Source organism: Ochlerotatus camptorhynchus, unplaced genomic scaffold, assembly GCF_037179485.1.
Source record: "Ochlerotatus camptorhynchus isolate MF236.1 unplaced genomic scaffold, CSIRO-AGI_Acam_v1.1 ptg000291l, whole genome shotgun sequence".
Classification (NCBI taxonomy): domain Eukaryota; kingdom Metazoa; phylum Arthropoda; class Insecta; order Diptera; family Culicidae; genus Ochlerotatus; species Ochlerotatus camptorhynchus.
Window position 1 is genome coordinate 1318705 of NW_027040780.1, and position 19011 is coordinate 1337715.

At 40.6% G+C, this 19011-nt stretch overlaps 1 protein-coding gene across 4 annotated transcripts in view; it reads left to right on the forward strand.

The window, feature by feature from the left end:
* Positions 1-1697: 1697 nt before the first annotated feature.
* LOC135706785 (uncharacterized) overlaps positions 1698-19011 on the forward strand; it is a 286588-nt gene continuing 269274 nt past the window's right edge. The window contains exons 1-2 of one of the 4 annotated variants that reach the window (XM_065228442.1): positions 1698-2094; positions 2421-2761. The gene's annotated coding sequence lies outside the window, so the exon portion shown is untranslated. Of the gene's footprint in view, positions 2156-2420; positions 2762-19011 lie in introns of all 4 variants that reach the window. The other 3 variants (XM_065228443.1, XM_065228445.1, XM_065228444.1) reach the window with 3 other exon arrangements.

Here is a 19011-nt window from a genome sequence, read left to right on the forward strand (position 1 = left end):
TTTCTGAGCCGAAGATCCTTTTCTGTTCTGTTGCCCTGAAAGCAGTCAATCAATAACTAAATATCCTAACGTTCAATCAGAAGTGGTCTTCTGCAAAGATGTAGTTGAGATTTTTTTTTTTAATGTTTAGATAGCAAGCTAATACGTAAATCATTGTAGGAAAAAGCATGATCAAGAAGAACTAAAAGTTCACTTTTCCCATAGTAATTACCATAATAAACTTCAAACAGTATGAGATCGCAACCAAATGAGCTCAAATTTATGGATCCCTGTGGAGGTGCGCAGGGTACTTGAGTGAGTGAGCAGAATTACTGGAACAAGTAGTGGAATATCCTTGATAAACCCATTTTGGCAATCCATGCTTGGATTAAAACGCTTAAGTATATATTTCAAGCTGAACATTGCATTAAGTCCTAAGAAACATTGACAGATTCTCTTCGTCGACTTTCTCTTTGTATCCCCATGGCCATGTTAAGACGTTCCCAGGTATTTTCAGCACACAGAAACACATCAAGAAACGGTTATGTGCTCAACTTATTAACGAAAGAGAAAGCCGCCGAAGAGAATCGATCAATGTTACTTAAAACCTAATGCAATGTTCAGCTTGACTTGTAATGGGCTTTCAGTCCAATTGGAAACACACAATGAGAGCAAATTGATCTTTTTTATTAAGATTCTAAAGGCTTTCAAAGCATGATTCTCAATTAATTGGGCAATCACATATTTTTTCTCCATTTCTCGATTTAAAGTTAATACTGAAGCTACAGTTACGTATAACACCCTAACAGCTGAATCATGATGCAAAAACATAGCTAAATATCAGCTGATTATGATCGCTGAATACCTTTAGTCGAGAGAAGAGGGTGAGAGAGTTTTATGCTCTTCGATTGACAAGTAAACAGAGAGAAAACTCACTCTAAAAGAAGCGATAGATTTCTTCGAGGGGTAGCTCAAGTCGTCAAGAGGAATTGCATTTTCAGCATTGCATATCCAATTAAAATTATGACTGCTGTCTCATTTTCAATCAAATTTAAGTGCATCACATGTCTCCGGATTACCACCCACCCCAAAGTGCATTTTTTTACAATTACCCCATCACCTATTTAGCACCTCTTGAAACCGGCTTGATCGCGATGAGGTAACCCCTACACGGTCTCGCGAGGATCACTTTTGATTTCATTTGGAAGTGGTCGGCCAGCAGCGGTTTGGCGAGAAATCAGATCTCACCCAGCCACAAAACTCTCGTTCTCTCTCGCTATTTCTCTTCAATTCTACGGGTTGATGTGTGGTTGTGGGTTGTGGTGATCGACGCCACCGACCGGCTTCTCAGCACAGACCCCAAACACGACGACCTATTGGTTCTGGGTTCGCTCTTTCTCCGCAATTCCTCAGCTCGCACGCGGTTGTGGCCTATCACCAGACCGCAGTAGGGCTTCTGATCGTGTTGTTATTTTTTGGAGGTCTCTGTGCTCGCAGTTTTGATAGTGTGCATCGATTTTTGCCATAGTATTTTTTTCGCGCTTCGCTTTTTTCGGAATACCCCACCGTCCCCATCACACCACCGCCCGCGGTGCACCGTACGTACGGAGCTCAGCGGAGAAGCGCACGATTTGTGGAGCCAAGTTAGGTCAGTGGTAAGATCCGACGAGTTAGTTCTCTGGCGTAGCTCGGTATCGAACGTAGCAGTAAGAGACGTGCGCGCGCGTGGTTGGCTTGACTTGACTTGGATCGGCTGGTTTGGAGTCTTCAGCACTGGCTTGCAAAGAGTGTTGCTCTCCGTGGGTTCGGAACTCGTGAACCCACCGGTTGTGTAGTGTGTGATCATCATTGTACGCGCGCGCACCCGTATGCCACCATGTTGTGGTACAAGTTGGTTGTTTCGTAATTTGCAATCTTTGTTTTTGTCTCGTTAAAGTTGCTCATCTTCGCGCGAAGTTTTAAGCAGAGCGGGTGGCTTTTCGTGGTTTCGTTAGCCGTTTATTCGGTGGATGATTAATTGTACAAGTGCAAAACACTCACCGGTCGTGAGCCGTTAATTGCGGTGCATATTTGGGGTATAGAGCAGTAATTGGCCGGTTCTGTGTTTTATTATGTGTAAGTGTTTACAACAGTTGATCAATGCAGGGGAGTAATTTTGCGCTGGTGACACAAATGAGTATGGAATTATGTGTGACCCAATTCAAATTGGTTCAACGAATCGAAGTCTAATCGGGTAGATTAACTTGTCTAAGTGAGCTTCATCTCCCAAAAAATAAATAGGGGGTGCAAGAAATGGCAAAGAAAAATGGAGTGCATAAAAAAATGAATATGAAGGCAATGAAGAGAGGCAAAATGGATTCGGTTAATTTTTAGGAAGGAAGCCACAGCAATAGTATTTTGTGTGAATTGTGTCGGTGTATCATTTTTTTTTGTTTTGGCAGCAATATTAATGGCTGCAACGCTCCTTTCTTCGTCGGCAGTGGGAATTCCCATGATTTGATTTTGGTGAGCAAAAATATCGACGATGACGGTGACGAAAACTTTCAACACTATCACATCACCAAAGTGGACCACTCGGATTGACCTTCTATGATAGTAGCAGCCGGCCATTTTCGGTCAACAATAATAGCCTATTGAATTCGGATTGTTTCGACAGATACGGTGGAACAGTAGGTGGTATGGAAAAAAGAAACGGTGACGTAAAAGTAATTATGGAAAACTTACCGATATTATAATAATTAAAATACGCAACTTCAAGCTTCTTGTGATCAACAAACTGTCGGTATGTACCTTATTTCTATACGCTAGAAAGTGATATGAATTCATTAACAGCTTTAGTTACCGTAATGCACCGAATGCCAGACAGTCTTGTAATCCGGACATTTCATGTTTAATTAATATTACATTCAATTGGCAACAAAATATTTATGTAAGATGAACATAGACGACACTATATGATCATCATAAAACTTACGTAGAATTTGGATAATATTTGGCCCTGATAATCAACTTTTTAAAGTGTCCGGATTTCAGTGCATAGTGGAAATAAAATGCAATGATAAATAAAGTGGGGCTTCTCGATAGCCTAAAATATAATTTATTTACACTTAATCAAATTTTTATAATGATAATTGTATGCAAGTAAACTAGTGACATTAATTTTGTTGTTACTCAAATTGTGACCGTGACCGGAAAAATTTTATTGAGATGTTAACCATGATTGAAGAACTACTTTTCATTATTTATCTATAATGCTGAAAATCTTGGTGGACAGAAGGAAAGTGTGTAATGGTTTAAGATGTACTGAATGCTGATCGATGATTGGAAAATCTTTTCGAACAATTCATACCTACTTACCTTACCTAAGATAATTCTCTATCTCTTTTAACTTTATCATTTTCTATTCGTTTATTTGATAAGACTCAACTGCATTACTACAATTTAATGGTGTTGAAAGCCAATTGCGAATACTGGATAATTTTATAATTCACGGTCAATACACGAAAAGTTTTATTTTTTGAAAACAGTACTGCCTATTATTTACATTTGATTCTACTAGTCTAGATTCAGTCTACTAAAGTGCGAAAAGTGTGATAATATATTAAATCTTAATTCTTTATTCACTCACATTCTCATGGATTTGGACAAAGGGACAGGAGGGAGAGTGTATTAGAAAGAATAATTATTATGACAACATGTTTAAGCTACAAGATATTTTTTAACTAGTTCGTTTATTTGGGAGGCTCAATCGCGTTAGCTTTACGAAGCCGATAGTTCATTGTTCTTTGTTTGTAACAAAATTCACTTAATTCTATGTCTAGTAGGAGTTGGGCCGAATATCCGCGGCTTACCCGAGGTTAGAGAGGTACATTGTCGAAGGATAGGATCAGGGGAGGAGCTTGGGGGTAAGCTATAAGATCGCATAAAATTGACCAAATTCCAGAATTGAGATATTTTGTTGAAGGCCGTAATCCAACAACAACAATAAAATATTCAGTGTTTGAGTTTTATATTTTTTAAGAGTTGCAGAATCATTATATTCGTGTCAAAGGTCAAAGGTGTTGATATCTTGAAAATGGAAAAAAATAGGTGCATATGCAGTGATCTCGCACTGACTAAAGCCTTCAAGATTCTGATTATGATTGACTATAAATGAAACAATGTCAAACAATTTGATTTGAAATTAACAAAAAATATTGAGCGCATTTGAAAGGTTCTGGGACAATGAGAAATACTCCAGTTTATAGACTTAGAAAAATTACCTAGATTTTGCAAACAAACAAGTCAAGGTACTGAGTTTTGGAACATTAAAAAAAAGTAGAAGGGTTGTGCCTAGGGGCACGAACGGAAACTTGACGTACGACCGCTAGTGGGCGGAACAAATATGTTGAGCCTTTAGTTCTTTTAATTTATCGATAATCTATTATCTTTACTCTTTCCGTTTTTGAATTGGTTAAAGGGCCGGTTGTTTTTCGAATGGTGGCCCTAAGAAGAACCGATATTTGCTTTTTCCGGATGTATTTTTGATCGTTTAGGACGGCAACCGTGTAGCTGATGAAAAATAGTGATTATTGATACCTGTAATTTCAAAAGTTTGTTTGTGACATTAAATTATGAATGATGATATTAACTTCTGGTCTTAGAAGGTCTCGAAGAAACGTGCTTAACTTTTTGGCTCAGCTCTGGTACTCTCTTCGGTCCCAAGCTAATTGATGCACCCCTCGAAACATAGGAAAATCCACGAACCCCTCATTTTATCTGTCAAACTTTCATAGCGAATGAAAACAAACATAGTGAAGAACTAGAATTTCTACTAGAATGGGGTACTACTGTCTTCAGCAAAGTAGTTCAGAACTCTCTCACTACGCAGTGCTAGCAACCGGTGGAAACTAACGATTTTAATATTGGTTCACTACTTGACTAGCCTATTGGTCCCAAGCAAATAGATTAACGCACCCCATTCTAGTCAAAATTCTAGTACTACACAATGTTTGTTTTGATTCGCTATGAAAGTTTGACTAATACAATCAGGAGTTAGTGGATTTTCTTATGTTTCGAGGGGTGAATCGATTAGCTTGGGACTGAAGATAGTACTAGAGCTGAGCCAAAAAGTTTAGCACGGTTCTTCGGGACCTACTAGCTCTATGGTGCTAGTGTGTACATGAGCTTCGTATATACGCTGTATCTCAAAATTCTGCCCATATAGAAGGTAACTGTTTTCAGCAAACTTGTTCAGGTGATCATATCCTTTTGAATGGTGTTCATATTAGTTCAGAACTTTCTCACTACGCAACATTAGTGTGCATGTGAACTTCCTATATAAACTGTTTCTCGAGAACCTGGCCATATAGAACGTTGCTGTCTTCAGTAAAGTTGTTCAGGTGACCAATTCCTTTCGGATGGTGTTTATATTATTTAAGAACTCTCTTACTAAGCGGCGCTAGTGTGCACATGAACTTCCTTAATATGTTATGTCTGGAAAGCTTGTCCATATAAGATGTTACTGTGCGATGTGAGGACACGAAACGGAATAGGGATGACGTGTAGAGAGACTGTAAATCAATTTCGGATGCCATTTTAAAATCCAAGATGGCGACCATCGGTTCAAGAAAAACTGTCAAATACTCTACAATATGAGTATTTCTGGAAAAGAGACGACGTGTAGAGGCCGGAAATCGATGCCAGACGCCAATTTGGAAACCAAGATGGCGGCCATCAGTTAAAAAAAAACTGTCCAATACGTTACAAGATGGATATTTTCGGAAAGGGAATGACATGTAGAGTCCGGAAATCGATGCCAGACGCCATCTTTAATTCCAAGACGGCGGCCATCAGTTCAAGAAAAACTGTGAAATACGCTACAATATGGGTATTTTCGAAAAGGGGATGACGTTTAGAGGCCGGAAAAAGATGCCAGACGCAATTTTAAAATCCAAGATGGCGACCATTGGTTCAAGAAAAATTGTCAAATACCCTACACTATGGATATTTTCAGAAAGGGGACGACGTGTAGAAGTCGGAAATCGATGCCAGACGTCATTTTGGAATATCGATTCTCGTCAACTTTGGAAAGCAACCGTTTCGTGATGAGTGTGTGAGTGCTGACCACGTTTTGCGTCCATTGCTGCAATGCAAGCGCTCTGACCCTCGTTGGCGAATCTGCCATACAATGAAACCACTGGAAGCGGCTCCAGTTCTGATGGAGGAGGCTTTTTGGATAGCGGAAGATAAAGTGTTTATTGTGTGTGACCTTTTGACTATAGTTTTAAGATGTATTGTATAGTGACCAAGAATCCTCGGTTCTGTAAAGTTAATTCGTTTGAGCCTGATAAACAAAACGTGGACCGTTTGCGGGGTAGGTTTGGCGATAATCCACTAGGAAGATGAATTTTGTTTAGTTTTAGGGTATGTTGGACCTCAACATCTTGCCTCGCATTAATTTTCCTGAATACACGGAGAACAAATTCGTTAAGTTAAGATAACAATCCTAATAGTTACTTTCACATGGAAAAATATTGTTGTTCGAAAGAAACCTATAGTTGTTCCAACATAAATTTGACCGTCAACTCAATCATGTCTACCTAATTGATTCAACTGTTCATCTTATACTCAATTCAACTATAACTTTTATCAATTATAACAACCGTCAAATGTAATTTATTTATATAATTTGGTTTCAAGTGATCATGATATATCCACATACTTTTAACTTGTGATGCGTAGAGCAGGCGATAAGATAGCTGGCTCTTACGCAGATCAACACGGTTCAAATATAAGTTGAATGTTCTTGTTCACTTTTTTATGATTTTGCAGTTGTGTTTTTGAGATCGATAATGAAGAGCAGTTCGTTTTATAAACATTGTGAAATTTTGCTTTCATAACAATATTTTTCTTGAATCAACTAAAGTATAGTTGTAATTTGAAGTTTGACGTTTGTTCATCTACTGAAAAATATAGTTGAGCCAACCGAGGAGCCAACTATGAACTATAGTTGTTGCCCTCTATATATAGTCAAATCAATTATAGTTTCGGGTTATCTCTAAAACAATTGAACAATATAGTTATTTTAACCGGAAAAATAATTGCGTCTGCTATTATTTGTTCTCCGTGTAATGCTTATCAACCATATTGCGTATAATTTGTATAATGTGTATAAAGTATCATTGAGCAAGATGGCAACGTTTCGACTTCCCTTAGCAAATCTTGCATTTTTGCACTATGTTCGACATTACTGTCCAATGTGCAGAAGCTTCCGAACTCGGAGAGTTGATTTATTTTGAACTCGATTTCTGCCGTGGTGGGATGAAAATATAATCCATATTCATTGTAGATGGGTCGAGTTCGCCAACAATTTCATCTGCTGTAGCTGGTTCATATCTTATGATTTCTTTGATTTCACTGTATTTCTTACCCTCGGTGCACCAAACTTTCCGTGCATTTGTTGAATATTGGACATGATCTGCAAATCCTCGTTGTCGTCTTCATTGCATTGTGAATTCGTGAAATACGACGGAAGAATTTTCATCAAGCAGTTTTCCAACGTGCTTTATGTTCTTTAGAACCACATCCAAGCAGTTGAAACAATTGTTGATGCTGAACTACTACGTTTATCCGCTAGTGACAGGCCTTTATTCTCGGTTGTTTCCAGAATAAAACTGTAGCTTCTCTTGACATACTTCATCTTGAAATTTTTGCCTTGATGCCTTGATGAAGGGGTTGAATCAAAGACGTGATCTTTGGTGCCAAGTATAGAAGCATTATCTTGGGATTGCTTATGGTGGGCGGATGCAACGGAGCGTTATCAAGGAGCAGCAAAGCCTTGAAACTAATGTTCTTGGCTGCGCAAAACTCCTCCAACTGTGGTGAGAAGCAGTCGTTTATTCAGTCCTCAAATAATCCTCGGGTCATTCAACCTTTCTTGTAGCCACGATAATGCCCAGGGAGATTTACTTCCTGTAAATTTCGCTTTGGAGAAAAACATTATTGTTTGTTTGTCCCCTTTTTGTCCCGGCATTGTTTTCAGATGCTCCGAGACATAAGATCTTTGAGGCGTTTTTTTTTACGTAGAACTACGTCTTTATCGACTATACTGGGGTACAAATCAAAAAATATGTGTGGTGAAATAGTGTTAGGTTTTGAACGCTTGTAACTTTGTCAGTTATAGATGAAATTTAAATTCAAATACGCCAATCGATAGGATATTACTCAACAAATCTGCTGAATTAAATATTTTTCCCATTTGTAAGTAAAAAGACTTTTGATAAATGCGCAAATGATAATTTTATTTAATTGTTTTCCCGAACTAACCGTTTTCCCCAAACCCATTCATCATAAACAAATACCACTTGGTTGCACATCATTCTGCTTGAACCTGAAAACTGCACTGCTTTCTTGCCTCTGCTCATTTGACGGTGGCTAAAGGTGGATCACGGCCTCTCCAGACATGGACTTTGACGATCACCTTTTTCCGGGAAATAAATTTTAAGCAAACCACAATTAGGGGCTGTTCATCGTATACAGTTTTTTTTGGGATTCTTGACCCCCTGCGTAGACAATTGTCCATACATTTTTGACGTAGGACTACGTCTGCGATTTCTATATGGGTGTACTTTTAGTGAAGACCAAAAATGGAACATGTAACAAAATTATGAAAGGTTTTGAACATTAATAAGTCAGCTGCTCCTGGACCAATTTCAATAATTTTATCACCAATCGATCATATATTATCATATATCATATAATATTTCCACGCATCACGACTGATAGCAGCAGTAGGAAGGTGGTCCACTATTCTACCTAACAAGCAAGAATGACTGGTCGTGGCAAAGGAGGAAAAGGTCTTGGTAAAGATTGCATCTACGCTTTGAAGCGACACAGACGCACTCTGTACGCGGTTTAGCATGTCAAATCATCACCAACTTTGGCAACAAAACGGCCCTTTTCAGTGCGAACAAGCTTATTACAGTAAAGAGTTTAATAGAATTTATCTGTGCCTGTTTGTCCATATTCAGAACCACACGCCCCAACGACCACACAAAATGCTCTCCAGAGTTGTAATCTTGTAACCAAACATGGAAGCAGGGATGCAAGTTATTTTGATCGATTATCTTCATCAACTTTATCTTACAACAAATTTGGTCAATGAATTGGCAAATCAATTAAAAGAACTAAATGATCTTCACATTTGTTCCGTCCACTAGCGATCCTACGTCAAGCTTCCGTTCGTGCCCCTAGGCACAGCCTCTTCTACTTTTTTTTTAAATTTGTATGGGACGTGGATAATTGTCAACCCCTCCTTAAACTCTGCCTACGTAGTTTATGAACAGCCCCTTATAAGAAAAAAAAAAACAATTTTTATACGCAGAGCCAAAATTAAAAAAAAAAATATATTGCTCAGGAGGAGACATACATTCGATAAATTACCAGCAACTGACTGTAAAACAGATCTGGTACCTCTATACATATATGCAATTAGAGTAACATCCAAAGTCCATCTTTTTTATACATATTCTGCACAAAAGAAACTTTCTGCCCTATTCTAAAAACGGCCGGAAATCCTGTCAGGTGCGGTTGCACATCTTTCTGCTTGAACCTGAAAAGATATAAAAAGCGCTGATTTCGTGCCTCTGCTCATTGTTTCTTCGGACGGCGTGGCAGCGGCTAAAGCAGGATCACGGCGTGTCCACCACAAAGTTAAACCACCTCTCCCCACCCTAACAACAACCCGAAAAATACATGATCACCTTTTTCCGGGAAATAAATTTTAAGCAAAACCACAATTCAGGCGTTACATTTGAAACCAACAACATCATCGGATAGGGGCAGCTCTCACCTTTCCGAAAGTGGTATTGGTCTGCGTGGGTGTACTTTGGTTCGCGTGTAAAGGGCCTTAAAAAGGTTGTTTACAAATGCTTTTGTGCCGTTATCAAATGTTATGCCTGAATTATTAGTAAAAACAAAAGTTTTTCCATTAATTTCTTCCCGCACCAAAACTTTCAAATTTGAGAAAAAAAAAATTGCTTGAAAGGCATATTCGATGACTTATGTTGGTGAATTACACACAACTGACTGTAAAACATATCTGGTACCTCTATATATGCAATTAGATTAACATCCAAGGTCCATCCTTTTTTCCATATTCTGCACAAGAGAAACGTTCTGCCCCGCCCCATTAATAATAATAAGTATAATAGTCAAAAATGCATGACAAACATCAATTTTGCGTGGTTCTACGTCATATAGCGGTCGTGTCTACTTACTTAATTACTTAAGAGTCCTGTGCACCACCAGCGGTGCAAAGGGCCAACGTGAAAGACTTCCATCCTGGGCGGCTGCTCGCTTTTGCCTTGGGCCCAGGTCAGATTCCTATCGACTTGCTTAAGGGGGTATTCCTGATCTTTTTTTTCAAAAAATCAATTTTTTTTTCACGTTTTTTTGTACTTTAGACTATATACTTTCATCCCCCCAAGCCGTTTTCCGATCAGCGAATTCGGTGTCCAGGCATAGCTGACTAATGGTAAGAACCCCCAAAATGGTTTTAACTAAAGTCAAAACTTTAAACGCGTTTTTCTCGAAACCACATTTTTTTTATCGGGCGAAGATTTTTCTCAGAAACTATAAGAGATATTGACTTGAATCTTTGCGCATTTTGTTCCTTATTAAATTTTTTGGAGCTTCTCCCACTTTCAGCCAAAAATATTAACATTTAACATTGTTTGAAGCACCTTAAAGCTGCAAAAAAGCGGGCTAAAAATCACCTGTTTTTTCATATGGCCGCCATTTTGTTAATTTGCAAGATTTTTTGCTGCCAACGGGAGAAGCTCCAGAGAATCTTATGCAGATTATTAATTTCATCACGAAATCTGTTTCAGATGAAGCCGTTCCAGAGAAAAGTATTCGCCCGTCCAGGCGTTTGCGGCGAACAGGGGTCTGTTTGCCGCCATTTTGTGACGTCAATAATGTCTTTTTTTATGTCGAAAAAAATTTATTTGTAAACTTTAATGTTCAATAAATAAGAATCCCAAAGAGTTAGGCGCATTACTATTCATTTTCCTTGAAAAAAAAAAAATTAATTGAAAAACAGGCCGAAAAAAGGCAAAAGATTGGGAATACCCCCTTAATTTCCTTATTGAGGCTCCGTCGCCATGAGCCCCTGGGTCTGCCTCTGCTGCGATGTCCTGTCGGATTCCAATCCAGCGCTTGCTTGCAGATTTCGTTTCCGCTCCGTCGAAGTGTGTGGCCGACCCACCCCCACTTTCGCTCTCGAATTTCTGTTACTATCGGCTTCTGATGACATCGACGATGGAGCTCGGCATTCGAGATCCAGTTGTGAGGCCACCAGGCACGAATTGTATACCGCAGGCATCAGTTGATGAAGACCTGTAGCTTTTGAGTGCTCTCCGCTGATACACACCACGTCTCGCTGGCGTATAACAACACAGATTACACGTTCGAGTTGAAAATTCGGATTTTTGTACGTTGACTTATCTGACGCCCTAGCCTTCTTGATTCGTGCACCAATGTCGCTCTTGGTCCCGCCGTCCGACGCTATTTGGCTGCCAAGATATTGGCAACTTTCGACCTTCTCCACTGCTTGCCCCGCTACCGTAAAGTTGGAAGGGTTGCCCGTGTTGATATCCAACGATTTTCTTGTTGACGTTGATGGTGAGACCCGCCACAGAGGAGCGTTCGGCTAGGTCATTGAGCTTACTCTGCATATCAGAGCGCCGTTGGGCTAGTAGAGCAACATCATCAGCCAAATCGAAGTCGTTGAGATGCTCCATGGTGATAGGCTGCCAAAGCAGCCCACGGTTCGGTACACGGTCAATTGCACCTACCATGATCTCGTCGATTACGATGAGAAACAGTAGCGGTGATAGTATACATCCTTGTCCCGCACCAGCGACTACCCGGATAGGGTCGGACAAGGCTCCGTTATGCAGAACTCTGCACGTGAAAGCCTCATACTGCGCTTCGATGAGGTTGACGATTTTATCCGGGACTCCCTTGCGTCTCAGGGCGCCCCACAGATTCTCGTGATTGAAACGGTCGAAAGCTTTTTAGTATGCAATGAATACCAAATAAAGGGACTCTTGGAATTCATTGACCTGCTTCAGGATGATGCGGAGCGTGACAATATGGTCCTCACAAGATCTTCCGGCACGGAATCCTGCCTGCTGCGCGCCGCGTCGCACGGAATCCTGCCTGCTGCGAGTCGCGTCGATCTTCTCCTGAATCCGATTTAGGATAACTTTGCACAGAACTTTGAGAACAATATCCTGCAGTGATGGGGCCTCGGAATTGACGCGATTGATGCGCCGCACCCTAGGCGAATCATGCCGAGATGTTTATGGCTGGTTGGCCGTCGAATCTTGAAGAAGTTGTTCGAAGTGCTCAAACCAGCGTTTCAGCTGGTCAGTGGGGTCGGTAAGCAATTGTCCAGTCGTGTCCTTCACTGGCATCCTCGGGTTCATCCTTGCTCCACTCAGGCGTCGTGCCGTCTGCAAGAGCGCTTGACTTCCTTCTCTAGAGCCGAGTACCGTTGACGGGCTTCGTTCTTGGCTCTTCGGGTTCCCGCCCGTTCTATCGCGGTTTTTGCTTCTCTTAATCTTCCGCCAGGTTTCATCTGTGATCCACTCTTTCCTCTGGGTGCGCAGCTCACCCAAGTTGTTCTCGCTTGTTTCTATAAAGGCATTCTTGATGGCCGTCCATTGTTCTTCTACGCTGCCACCTTCTGGAACGTCCGTAGCTAGAGTCTCAAGTTCTTCAACAAAAGACCTTTTTACCGCTGGGTCTTCAAGTCGGCGTGTGTTGAACCGCCGCCCGAGTCTCTTCTCCCGTCGCTGGATCCGCGCCATGCGTACACACTAATCAAGCATTTAGTTGTTCGGTATTTTTTTGTACTGGGTTTGCACGGTAAAACGAAAGATTTGCTGAAAATTCAGTTTAAATCTGGTGAATAACCGACGTTCTGTAAAACACAAACTGAACTTCGGTATCGTTTGAGGCAAAATACTGTACACAGAATATATATTTACTGAGAAAGTCGTTAATTCCCAAATTTTTTAGATTTCACGAAAAGTCAGTAAAAATAATTACTGTGCACAAAGAAGTCTTATTTTTTTACCGACTGGTCAGAAAAATAGCCACCTTGTTTTACTGACCACAAATTGTAAAACTCTAACCTGTCAATTTTATTCCCGCCGCCATTTAGCTTCAGTAAAATCCGGGAGCAAGTGTTTTATCATGCAGTTTTGTGAAAATTTGCAAGAAAACATGAACGACAGAAAGACGGAATCGTTGAATGTATTCAAGTACGTATAGTGCATGATTTGGCTATGGCTTGTGACCAATTATTTTCGATTCTATTAGATGGATGACCCAATACCAACATTAAACCATGAAACTCCTATGCATTAAGTCCGTGCAAAATTCTCTGAAGGCAATACCGATGGAATTATCTCCTGGAAGAACGTCACTATTCCTTTGAATAGGAATTTCTCAGCAATTCTTTGCAACCTTCAAGTCAGTATTTATGGGGGTTGGAAATATAACAACTATACGGCTGAAAAGTTTCTCCGTAGTTTGGATTGATTTTATGGTTGTTGTTGTTTCTTATCAGTATCCTGAAAATTTGAGAAAAATGAAATGCAATATTAAATGCAATGCAAAATAAATGCAATAAATAATTATACTCCCGGGTATCTTATTATTATTAAATTAATTTTTTTTTCTCCTGACAAAACTTTTAATATAACTGGGTAACACGGTACAAGAATGAACAAAATAACTGTCTTGTCAGTTAAATTGCAGTAAAATAAACAAAAAAAAAATACTGGGTTTTCCAGTATACGCAACTCGAACCAATTACTGAATCAACAGTTACTTTTGACAGATTGACTTTACGGACAGTTCGGTAATGCAAATTTTTGCTGCGATTATTACTGGGCGATCCGCAATTCAAAAACCCAGTAAAATTTTACTGACTCCAGTAATCTAAAGTTAGTGTGTAGGCGGATTTCGCCGATTAGAAGGTGATGGTCAGACGCGATGTCGGCGCTGCGTTTATTCCGGACATCAAGAAGGCTCCGTCTCCATTTTCGGCTGATGCAGATGTGGTCGACCTGATTTTCGGTATGTCCATCACGGGAAATCCACGTGACTTTGTGTACTGGCCGATGGGGGAAGAGCGAGCCCCCGATCACCATGTCGTTATTGCCACAAAATTCTGCAAACAGCTCACCGTTCTCGCTCATTTCGCCGAGACCATGGCGTCCCATGACACGCTCATAGTCCGTGTTGTCGGAGCCGATCTTCGCATTGAAGTCGCCAGTGAAGATCTTGATGTCACCCTTTGGAACCTTATCCACGACGGCATTCAGTTGTCTGTAAAAATCTCCTTGTCCTGTTGCTCGGTAGCATCGGTTGGCGCATAACATTGGATTATGGTAAGGTTACGAACCCGTGTTCTAAATCTGGCAACGATTATCCTCTCATTAAGAGGCTCCCACTTGATGAGCGCAGCACTTGCCTGGACGCTAAGTAGGAGACCAACTCTACGATGGCGGGGAGCGTTTTCACCTCGAATACCAGAGTATAGTAGTACCTGTCCCGACGGAAGTTTGTGTTCTCCAAAGTTTGGCCAACGATCTTCACTCAGTCCCAAGATTTCTAGCTTCATGCGTCACGCCTCGTTGGCGAGTTGTGCCAGTTTACCCTGCTGGGCTAACGTCAATACATTCCATGATCCATCGTGTCCGTTGTTTTGCGCTAAAGGTCGTTGCCGTTAAATCAGTTCGAAGTCTTTCTCTGTTGGTTTCTGTAACAATTGTTAAGGTTTCAGAGACAGTAGGTGGTTGGCCTAAGGTCTCCTATCCGCCGTGATGGGGCTGCCATCTTAGGTGTAGCTTCCGGCGAAGAGCATTTCTTATTCAGCCGCTGGATGCCAGTCAGACGCTGTTTGAGTCGCACCTCCATGGTAAACAGACGCTCGGGTTGGCGAAGCATATTTGCAGGGGTAAACAATAGTTGCAATTTCCAAACCTACGACTGGATGCCTTCCTTCAAATAACAACTGAAGTGCGGTAAAAAATCGGTAGAACTATTTCAAACACACAGTTGGTATTTGAGCGGGTCGGTTTTCATCACTTTTTGCCAGTGGTGGCGGGAGGGGGGGGGGGCACCCCTCACCACCCCTCTCCAAAGGGGGAGTTTGGTAAAGAGAGATGAAAAAACCGATTTGTACCTTCCTTAAAAGTTGTCCTAGCTCGCTATTCTAATATCTATATGCAATCTTCACACTGCCGTACTCTAACGGAACTATCAACATTATGCTTTCATCTACTCCATCTATCGTATAAAAATTACCACTACAGTCTGTTATTTGAAATTAGCATCTTCAACTATAAAATTGCCTACTGGTCTGCTGGGTGTTTTGTGTTGTATGATGTCAAGAATTAAATTGTAAATCTGATCAACCTCAGAGTAATATTAGAATTATTTAGAACTTAAAATATCTTTAAATTCTGGTATTGCATCAAATAGTAAGGACTACATCGACTATTAGTTAAAAAATTCCAGCCCATCAAATTTCCTTGATTTTTTGCTTTTCATTTTAAAAAGTTACAGTTTAAAAAACAATTCTAACCATATTTTCTGCTGTTTTTTACCCACATTTAATTAAATTTTGGAAATGCTGCGTAATGGATATTTGAACTTTTTGGGCACACCGTGTCAATACTTTTCAACTGTTGGATGATTTTAGCAATGCTAACAAGTTATTTGCTTTATATAATTTATTTTAACATGTAATTTATAACCATTCTAGTACTTTAAATAAATTCCAGATGATCATACTGACCTACTTTTAGCATTCCAGATTTTTCCAGATTTTATATTTTACCTGGTCCAGATTTTTCTAAAAATGACCTGACAACGCTGTATTGTTTAATGTGTTAAAGAAATATTTTTTTGTACACAAACAAATGTGATGTAACGTTTAGAGCTTAGTGTCCTTCCTACATATGTCACAAATTGTCACGTTTCTTCGAAGGGGGGAGTCCCCCTCCCCCTGCCTAAATGCATGAATAAATTTATGGAAAACCCCTTACTTTAGAAATGTTAATGTAGGTTAGTTCAAATCAACTATTTTGCACTACGCTAGGCAATAATTGTTTTTTTACCGTGTTGGGTATTTTCATCACAGCGACCATTACTTTGATCGATTGTAATATAATCCCCATTTTTATATTGCTTTATCAGTATGTCGTATCACTATTTTGTGAAGAGACCGAGATAGATTGAACAAAAGCATTTTCCCAGTCCGGGACCTGCATTCCAAATATCAAAGGGTTCTGCCAGCCCCTTATCCAGAAAAATATACTTTTTATTGAAGATTGCTGTATAAGAGCATAGCAGGTGTTGAGAGTCTTCCTTTTCTATGCCACTGCACATTCCCATACGAGTTTTGAATTGCATGTTGCTGATTTTCAAGCATATAATGCTGCTTGACAATCAGACATAAAGGGTGATACGGTCAAAATTTGGTCAAGGGAAAACGCGTGTAAATCGGTGAAATCGTTTATTTAAAAAATCAAATTAAATTTCTTTTTCAAGTTCAATTAGTATAAAATTCAGGAAAAATATTCAGTTAGGCTTCCGCTTTTCCAAATCCGAATTGCCGGGCCTTACGCTTGACCCCTGCCATCAGATTTTGTACAGCCACCTTGTCCACCTTCTTCGCCGCAGAAAGCCAGTTTGCCTTGAACTGCTGCTCGCCCTTAGCAGTTTTTTTGGTCTTCTTTAGGTTCCGCTTGACAATAGCCCAGTATTTCTCAATTGGGCGGAGCTCTGGCGTGTTGGGAGGGTTCTTGTCCTTGGGAACCACCTGCACGTTGTTGGCGGCGTACCACTCCATGGCCTTTTTACCGTAATGGCAAGATGCCAAATCCGGCCAAAACAGTACGGAACAACCGTGTTTCTTCAGAAAAGGCAGCAGACGTTTATTCAAACACTCTTTCACGTAAATTTCTTGGTTGACAGTCCCGGAAGCTATAAAAATGCTGCTTTTCAAGCCACAGGTACAGATGGCTTGCCAAACCAGATATTTCTTTGCGAACTTTGACAGTTTCATGTGCTTGAAAACATCTGCTACCTTTCCCCTTCCTTTTGCCGTATAAAACTCCTGTCCCGGAAGCTGCTTGTAGTCGGCTTTGACGTAGGTTTCGTCGTCCATTACCACGCAGTCAAACTTCGTCAGCATCGTCGTGTACAGCCTCCGGGATCGCGCTTTGGCCGTCGTATTTTGTTTATCATCGCGATTTGGAGTCACTACCTTCTTGTAAGTCGATAGTCCGGCTCGTTTTTTGGCTCGATGCACGGTTGTAGACGATACACCCAGCTTATTTGCGGCATCTCGGAGAGAGAGGTTAGCGTTTCGCTTGAAACTATCGGCAACTCTCTTTGTCGTCTCAGCGGCTTCCGGTTTTCGATTTCCCCCCGATCCAGTCTTCCTGGCTGTCGACAAACGTTCCCCAAACACTTTAATTACGTTTGTAACGGTTGATTTGGCAACTTTTAGCGATTTTGCCAACTTTGCGTGCGAGTAGCTCGGATTTTCGCGATGCGCGAGCAAAATTTTGATACGCTGCTCTTCTTGCTTGGACGGCATTTTGACAACTGAAGAGTGAATTCCAAAATCAAAATAGGAGAAACATTCTACACACACACACCTTCAAAATGAGGGGTGTTCAGGTTTTTTAAATGCAAAATTGAAAGAAATACGTCAAGTTGATATTGACCAAATTTTGACCGTATCACCCTTTAATGCAGATATTCGACTGTTAGGCAATCAATTTCAAATCAGAACTATTAGATCAGCCACCGAAAAGCTGAAATCATTTGATAGGAATCTGAATCTGAAGCTGGACTGTCTTAAAAGTTGAACATGTCTACATTTCTAGAGATCATTTGACTCAACAAATGCTGAATCTGAACCAGCGCACACACCTAGTGGAAACTACTGCAATTCTTACAATCTATAACGAAGAATAATCGAATTTATGTTTCTTGCACATGCTGCAAACTGTGATTCTCTCCTCGAGCTCGACATAAACAGATCCATTCGTAGGATCGAACCGCTACCGCTCCGCTCGGTCAAATGATGGATAATCGGTTTCTCGTTCGTATGCCATTGTCCATTGATGCGGTTACGTTTCACCACGAGCTCGAAGGAAGGAAAATGGGGCCAACGTGGCCCATGCGTGCCGGCCAACCAACAATTCTTGCTCTCGTTTTTGGGTGATGGACTTCCCCAATGCAATGTTGTGTATGGCGCTGCGGATGAATGAATGATTGCGTAACACTGACTGATATTTGTTTCAGTTTGCAATCACCGCTACGTAGAATGAGAGCTGGAAATTTATGTCTAAACTGTATCCTCTATCGATTAGTTTTCCAGCCAGCGTTCATCACCGTAACATATTGTTCTTTTATTAAATTTTAACGGCAGTTGAACCGTGCTGGATATTATGCTCTGGAATGAGCTGTTTGGGTTTTGCGTTTTATTTCCGATTCACATGTGCATGACGCCGATGGTTGTTCCGTTGAAATATATGCTTCTCTTACAACGTTCGACGATAGCGTTTTAATTGCGAACGGCTCAAGACCTTTAAAAATCTCAGACGAATCTACCGCTTGAATAACAGATCAGTAAGTGCGCGATGACACTTAATGAAAAGCGATTGAAGCAGTTAGATCCATATCTCTAGATCGGATTATTTTGACCACCAAGACGCTATGACAGCCGTCAATACAAAAGCATCGTGCAAGCACGCGCTCACGATCGACACATAGTGCTGAGCTGACCTTCCTGAGCGCATTTTTGGTTGCGTTTGAAGTGTCGTACGTATAAAAGTGAATCCCCGCAAATACCGACCGCATAGTCGGACGTTTTCCCCCACGATTTTCAGAGGATGCCTCTTCACACAGTTGTTTCGCTTTCATGTTTCTCAAATTAACACCGATCATTGGTAA